Below are 8,677 nucleotides of genomic sequence, written 5' to 3'. Positions count from 1 at the left end.
TCCAGGTCAGACGACGGTCCTTTTAAAAATCTCCATGTGAGGACACTGATGTGAAAATGGTCAACAATTAACATTGTTCTGTAGCAGAAAATCAGGTTCCAGGAATGTTTAAAGTGGTTTATCAGCATGACTTTAATTCTTTTGCTATACTGAGAGAACGCTGTAACCTTCACGAGCCACCGCCTGCGTTCTTTAAAATGGCGGACACGAAAGAAGCGAAGGGCTTTCAGTTCCCACCTCTACACAGGGCGGTGTGAATACCGTGACGAAGACGTGACGCTGACGCTTTCTAGCTCATTTACATGTTGGAGTCCAGATCCTTTCGACATTAACAATGGAGAATCAGAGTCTGACCTGTCTAGAAACTTCCAGCAGGAGAATTAGTTCTCTTTCTGAGGCCTGAGTTTAAAACCAGGAAAATGTTTCATCACGTCAGACAGGAAAAAATCTGGACAAAAACAAATCAATTTAATGGACTTGTTTCAGTTCCTAATATTCTGACTCTAAAGATGGAATTTCACATTAAAAAGTTCCACAGCTGTTTATTTTATTAAAAACAAACAAACTACATGCAGTGTGATGGAGAGCCGTGATCTCAGAACACATGAGGAAAAGGTCGCTGGCCTGCTGATTTTCTTGAAATTTGCTTACTGGATCACGTGATTCAGGATAAAACAATGGACTATTCACTTCTCCTTCCTCACGTTTAACATCTTCATAATGGAGGGAGTTTTGTATGATTTACACAGTCCCCTCAGAAAGTACTGAACAGCGAGGCCAATTCTTTTGTTTTTGCTTTCACTGAAGTGATTTGGATTTGATGTCAAAATATGAAGATGAGCCGAAAGATCAGAATTTCAGTTTTCATTTCCTGATTTTTACATCTAGATGTGTTCAACAACTTAGGAACTTGTTTAATACCAAAAGGTGCCATGTTTGGTGGTTGTTTATTTTGAGGGGTTTCTCCCTTCAGTCTCTTTTTCATGAGCTGAAGTGCTGTTCGATTGGGTGAAAGCCTGGTGATGGACTTGTCCAGTCTAAAACCTTCCACTTATTTCCCCTGATGAAGCCCTGTGTTGTCTTGCAGTGTGTTTTGGGTCATTGATGAGTTCCATCATCAATAATGATTCGTGAGTTCATTCTAGAAGCTGCCATGCAAACCCAAGCCATGACTCTACCTCCACCATGCTTCACCCATGAGCTCCATGTTTTGGATCATGAGCAGATCCTTTCTTTCTCCACAGTTTAGGCTTTACATCACTTTGGTAGAGGTTCATCTTGAACCCAGCCACTGTGGTTGCACAAGTCAGTGCGTTCTTAGTGCTGGTCCCAAGCCCAGATAGATTGGGGAGGGTTGCATCAGGAAGGGCATCCGGTGTAAAAACCTATGCCAAATCAAATATGCAAATCATGATGATCCACTGTGGCGACCCCGAATAGGAGCATCCAAAATAAGAAGTAGAAGAAGAAGATTGAGAATGTTTGTCATTCATTGCTGGTGTTTTCTTTGGCCTGACCTGTTCGATATCTGGTTGTTATTACACCAGTGGTTGGTTTCTTTTTCAGGACATCCCAGATTTGTTGTATTGACTATCTCCAATGCTTGTGTAATGGCTCTGATCGAGTTTCACACTTTTCTCAGCCTCAGTATGGCTTGCTTTCCTCCCATAGACAGCTCTCTGGTCTTCATGTTGGTTTATCCTTTTAAACAACAAACACAGTCATCACAGGTGAAACCCAGGGCTTAAACCAAAAGTATAAATTCAGAGCTTCAGTATTGATTGCATAAACAATCAGTCGAACAGGACACACCTGGTGTCAGGCATATGTTCCAATATTTTTGATCACCTTGAAAATGGGTAGGTTCAAACCAAACATGCTGTTTTCTAAGTTGTTTAATGCATTGTGTTAATCTTATTTAAGTTGTTTAAATCTTTAAACATCTTTCAAATATATTCCTCTTTTATTGCCTGATATCCCAAAAGATATTTTTATCAGTTTATTGACTTCCAAAAATGCAGCAAAGACATTGTTTTTGGAAAAAAAGAAGCAGTGAATACTTCTTTCTTCTGTTTTGAGAATTATTTAAGCTCATTAATTACACAGTGATATTTTATGCTAGATTATGAACTCCACAGAAAAGAGTAAAGAGAGACTGGTGGGGGAACGACTGTTTATAGCTGCAATAACATCAGTGACAACTCGCTTCTAAAAGATTAAATGTGACTGTAAATGGATAAAACGTATGATGTTCTTTAATAAATAAAGATTTGTAATCATTGTTTTGCTGTGGTATAAGAGGAATAAAACACTTGGGGATGTGCTGTTAGACAACTAATGAACTCCTGGGCAGTTACAGGAACTCCACTTCATCACACCATCACGCCACTCAGTATTTTACAATTATGAACTTTTACACTTAGGGTTTATTTTATTACTTAATTAAATTGCTGTTGGTTGGCTGTTGATTTTTAATTTAGTTTGTTTTCATTCAGGAATTTGATATTCATATTCTTGTCCTATGGCTGCGTTACATTTTGGGTTATATTCACTTTTAAAAGGCGTTGTATATATTTCTGCATAGTCCAGAATTGAATTTAACTTTATGCTGAAATCTCCACATCATATGAAAGAGCGCGTTAATATTGTGTGATCTGTAGTGTTCACTTCAGTGTGAGATTCGAGTTCCAGAAACAGTTTGTGTATAAAAGAAAAAAGGTGTGTACACTATCAATGGAATTATCCTTGCTAAAATTATACTTGTTCGTGAATTACATTTTCAAAAATCCAATAAATGCTATGTTATCAATAAAACTCTATGGTGAGCCAGTAAACAGCTACTGCATATATACATTAAGAATTAAATAAATTTAAATACAGAATTAGACAATTTAAAAACACTGAACTGAGAATTAGTGTTAAAGTAGAAATTTAACTTTAAAAGTTGAACCTACTGTATATCCACTGAGGTCCAGACGGCTATGAAATGAAACAAAGACATGCATCATCCAGCCAGAACCAATAAATGACGTCTGCACTGATTGTTCTGAAGCAGAAAATCAGGTCTCAGATTTCTAAAACTGACCTCTGAGCGTTTTTTTCCATTCTTTTCTATACTGAGGTGGAGATTTACAACAATGCTCACATACACAAGTCAAACCAGTGTGGTGTTGATTGTGAGTTAATATGGCTTACTGTACAAACAAAAATAGAAACAGCTGAATTCCATTTGTTTTTATTTTTATATCACAGAAATGTACAAGTTTTGATCAGGCATGGTCACAATGTAGCCTTTATTTTTATCCTTATGAGAAGTACACTTAACATTAACAGCTGAACAATTTTTTTAACTTTTTTTTTGGAAATATATTTTATTGGTTTTCAAAACAATTCACACAGGAGAAGTGTATCAAGACAAGCATACATATATTCACTTTACCCAGCCATCCCCCAAATACAAAAATGCACCATCATCAAAAAACAAATGTCACCCACCTGCCGACCCATAGGGTCACAAGTGAATGTACACATAGATGAAAAAAAGACAATGGTCACAGGCAAACAACCATTAATTTAATCAAATTATGTCAGGAAAAAAATATATATATATAATTAAAAGTAAAAAAAGAAAACACAAATGGGGAGGTGAGGGTTGCTCACTGCTGTAGCCAAATGTTTCACCCTAGTCCTTATCAAGGGGTTCCTGAAGAGAATTATAAAATTATAAAAAGGGCCTCCATATTTTGACAATTGTTTGAGATGACCCTTTGAGTGTATGTCTTATTTTTTCCAGCTTTAAGAAATGCATCACATCCTTGATCCAGTGAGTAAAGGACGGCGGGGTTGTTTTCATTTAGTTAGAATTAATCGTCTTGCAAGGAGTGTGGTAAAAGCTATGAGCACATAGGCTTTGTTTGGTACAAGAGCCCTAGATTCTTCTGATGTCAAACCAAAGAGGGCACAAACTGGGTCAGGGTCAAGTTGGGTTCCAAATGTTTCACTGAAAGCTTTAAAGATACTTAACCAGAAAGTGGTGAGGTTCGGACACAACCATAGCATATGCATCAAGTCTGCTGGCTGGCCTTTGCATCGAGGGCATGACGGGTCAGCAGTCGGATAAATCTTTGCCAGCTTAGCGTTAGCGAGATGGACACTGTGAACCAATTTCAGTTGTACAACGCTATGTTTAGTGGATATATACGAAGTGTTTATCAAGTCTAGGATGGATTTCCATTGATCATCAGTTAAAACTGTTCCCAAATCAGAGTCCCATGCTCTTTTTAAGTTTTCGGTGGGACGAGGACCAAAGTTGTTAATGAGTTCATAAATCTGGGGCATTAATCCTTTACGTTCTGACTGTGGTTCGAGAATGTGATCGATGTGTGATTTAATGGGCGTAACTGGGAATGATTTGAAAGTCTTTTGTACAAAGCTCCTGATTTGCAAATAGCAAAAAAAAAAGTGGTTCTTCAGTAAGTCATAGATTTGAGATAGTTAGGAAAAAGATGCAAATGTACTTTCTATGTATAAATTGTAGATCGTTTTAACTCCTTTGTTAGACCACAAGGTAAATGCAGGGTCTGTACAGGAGGGAGTGAACATATGATTTGATTTGATGGGGGAAAGGATAGATGTTCCTTGTAGCCCAAAATGCCTTCTGAACTGAGCCCAAATTCTGATTGAATGATTGACTACTGTATCTGAACACAGATTACTGTTAAGAAGAGGCAAAGCTGCACAGATTACTGAGCCCAGGTTGTGATGACATGATGAAAACTCTAATTGCACCCAGTCTGCCTTTTGGTGATTGGTTTGTTTTCAAACCAGTGTGTTAATTTCTGAATGTTGCATGCCCTATAATAAAAAAGGAAATTGAGCAGGGCCACACCTCCTGAGCGTTTTGGTCGTTGGAGATAAGTCCTGCCAATTTGACTAGGTTTGTTCCCCCAAATGAAAGAAGTGATATTTTTATCAAGTGTTTAAAAAAAAAGACTTTTTAATTAGAATGGGGATGTTCTGGAAAATATATAAGAACTTTGGTAGTACAATCATTTTAATTAAGTTAACGCATCCTGCCAGTGACAAAGGTAAGGAGGCCCAACAATTCATGTCCTGTTTACATGTATTGAAAAGCGCTGTAAAATTCTTTGTGAAAGTGGTTGCGAAGGAGTGAGTGATCTCAATCTCCAAATATCTAAAACCATCTCTGACCCTTTTGAAGGGGAAAAGGGTTGAGGGAAGTGATTCTGCTTTAGGGTTTAAAGGAAAAAGCTCGCTCTTCTGTAAAGTTAACTTATACCCTGAGATTTTCCCAAACTTATTCAGAATATCTAAAATATCAGAGACATACAGAAGCAGGTAATCTGCGTAGAGTGACACCTTAAACACCTGCCTGCCACGACATATGCCTTGAAATTCCTTACAGCATCGCAACGCCACCACCAAGGGTTCAATGGCCAGTGCAAATAAGAGGGGGAAAGTGGGCACCCTTGTCTTGTCCCCCTGCCTCAGAGGAAATAATCAGATCGAGTATTATTAGAGATTACAGAGGCAAGGGGGGACAAATAGAGTAATTTGATCCAGGCAATAAATTCATCTTTAAAACCAAATTTTTTGAGCGTAAGGAATAAGTATTTCCACTCGACCCGGTCAAATGCCTTCTCAGCATCAAGAGATACGACTGCTTCCAGGCATTTAGACTGGGTCGAGTGGACAACGTTAAATAATTTTCTCAGATTTGAGTAGGAGTGCCGGCCCTGAATAAAACCTGTCTGGTCAGATGAGATAATGATCACATTCTCCAGGCGCTTGGCCAAGACTTTCGACAACACTTTAAAATCAACATTTAGCTAGGAGATAGGGCCGTATGATGAGCATAAAAGTGGGTCTTTATCCTTCTTTGCTAGCAGAGAGATAGAGGCCTGTCTTAAAGTCATACGCAAGGTGATGGAGGAGAGTGCCTCTTTAAACATTACTTGGAGGATTGGTGCTAATTGTGAAGAAAACTTTTTGTAAAATTTAGTCATGAATCCATCAGGACCAGGCGATTTATTATTTTGCATGGATTTAATAGCCATAACAAATTCGGAAATAGAAATGTCTGCTTTCAAATTAGAATTTTATTCTTCTGAGACGGGCGGCACGGTGGTGTAGTGGTTAGTGCTGTCGTCTCACAGCAAGAAGGTCCGGATTCAAGCCCCGTGGCCGGCAAGGGCCTTTCTGTGTGGAGTTTGCATGTTCTCCCCGTGTCCGTGTGGGTTTCTTCCGGGTGCTCCGGTTTCCCCCACAGTCCAAAGACATGCAGGTTAGGTTAACTGGTGACTCTAAATTGACCGTAGGTGTGAATGTGAGTGTGAATGGTTGTCTGTGTCTATGTGTCAGACCTGTGATGACCTGGCGACTTGTCCAGGGTGTACCCCGCCTTTCGCCTGTAGTCAGCTGGGATAGGCTCCAGCTTGCCTGCGACCCTGTAGAACAGGAGAAAGTGGCTTTTAGTAGGAGATTTCCACTGTCAGTTTTGCGATAATTCGCTCTTCCATGCCGGTGAGCAGCTTCTCTGTGTCAGCCAGGGAAACCACCGGTTTGCTGCCCTCGTTGTGTGCGAGGTTGCCGCTAGACATTAGCTTAGATGCTAATTCGTCATCTTGTCCGTCCTCGCTCCCATTTTCGGCTTTTTTTTTTTTAACCTCTATTTCTGCCCATGCTGAACTGGATATGGTGGGTGTCAGTTTTAAGTCAGTTTTGAAAGCGAGCTCACCAGGTTTTAGCGAGTGAATGATGTAGTAAGTCTTAAATAAATGTCAAATGGCTATAGATCCCTCCCGGCTTGCTGCTTACTCCTCCATCCGCCACACCGGAAGTCCCTGAATATTAATATTTGCTGTCAAATTAAATTGTATAGGGGAGAAAATGAAATGATTTTAATTGATGAAAGTTTGCTGTAAAAAGATGGTCATTTGGGCCATAATCAGTGTTCCGTCATTACGACGTGGACGTGAGTAGTCGCAGATCCCATGTGCTCCGGTAAAATATTTATTTTATATATGTAAACCCGTTCGTTTGCTTTTATGAAAAGTCTTAGTCGAGTGATATTAGTGCAAGATAGATGTACGTAGGATCCAAAATGAAGTCGAGTAAACCGAGTTTAAGAGCTAAAGATAAGAAGAGAGTAATGAGCGACGCGCTGGACACAGCCGAGCCAAGGGACAGCGCCCCGAGCCCGGCTGAGCCATGCGACGAGAATGCGCCGAAGCGCTGTGTTTATGACGGCTGCTCCGAGATCAGCACTCTGGGAGCCAAGCAGAGGAAACCATGGATGTGTAAAAAGCACTGCAACAAAATGTACAAGTACAAGAAGAAGAGGGGAAAAACTTCCTGTTTCTACACTGAACACAAAAAATGCCGAAAACCAGTTTCCTAGCTTCGCTTTGTCTTGCATTGTGTGCGTTAACAGTTTTAGCCAGATGTAAAACACCTCTGCAAAATCCTCTAGAAAGACACCATCTACGTCCTGTTTTATTTGGCAGCCCGTCACATGCTGCCTATTTGCCATATGGATCAGAAGCCTACTTCGCTTTGGCTCTCCACCGTCAGTCGGCCATTTTGGATTCACTGTCACTCAATTTAAGATCTCGTGCTCTCAAGTTATTCGCTAGTGGCGTGCTTTTGCTCAGAGGAGACGTGAGCCCCAACCCTGGCCCTTCTAATGCTCCATCTGAGCGTGATTTAAACGCGCTATTTTTAAATGCTAGAAGTGTCAAGGCTCTCATTCCACTCGAAGAGAACCCTTCACGTAAAATATGCAAACTAGCCATTCTGCAAGAATTGGTCTACCAAAATTCATACGACGTGGTTTGCATTAGTGAAACATGGCTGGTTGAATCAGTCTTATCTTCGGAGATTTTTACAGGATACACTATCTTTCGCAAGGATAGAGTAAACAAAACTGGCGGGGGCGTACTTATTGCAGTTAAGCCCGAAATCAAGACTCGATGCCGGCAAGAACTAGAGAGAGACAATGCTGAGTTCATAGTCGTCGAGCTCTACCGGTTATTCTTTATACATTTTATCATCCTGAACCAGGGCCTGAGGATCTACATGAGTTCAACCTCTCTTTGTAAGAGTCACCCGAGACAGCTTGTTTTATTCTTGTCGGAGACTTCAATCTTCGTTCTGTCATCTGGTCTCCGGACGAATCTACCCCAGCAAACACGGGCGTATCTTCAGTAGATGAGGCGTTTCATACTCTTATGGAGGATAATTTCTTTCGTCAATTCATTCAGGGACCAACTCACATAGCGGGAAACAAATTAGATCTGTTGCTGTGTAACTTTCCGGAGGTTATTGAAGATGTAACAACATACACTCCAGCTGAAAGCGGATTTCCCTCGGATCACTATCTGATAGAGTTCTTCATAAGACTAAAATTTACACGATCCAAAACTGTGCGCCGTAAGACGTACGACTACAGTAAAGCTGATTTTGATGATCTCAGAAGACGTCTGGAACTGGTCTCACTTGACTTATCTCTATTGGACGATGTCGATAATTCCTGGACTCAATGGAAAGATTTGTTTCTAACTGCGGTAGAAGAGTGTGTGCCAGTTAAAATCATACGCGATACAAACACTTTGCCTTGGATTGACGGTGAGGTCAGGTATCTTATGCAGAAGAAATA

The sequence above is a fragment of the Neoarius graeffei genome, chromosome 3 (assembly GCF_027579695.1).
Source record: "Neoarius graeffei isolate fNeoGra1 chromosome 3, fNeoGra1.pri, whole genome shotgun sequence".
Lineage (NCBI taxonomy): Eukaryota > Metazoa > Chordata > Actinopteri > Siluriformes > Ariidae > Neoarius > Neoarius graeffei.
The sequence above is the reverse complement of the archived record's forward strand: the minus strand, read 5'-3'. Positions refer to the sequence as shown.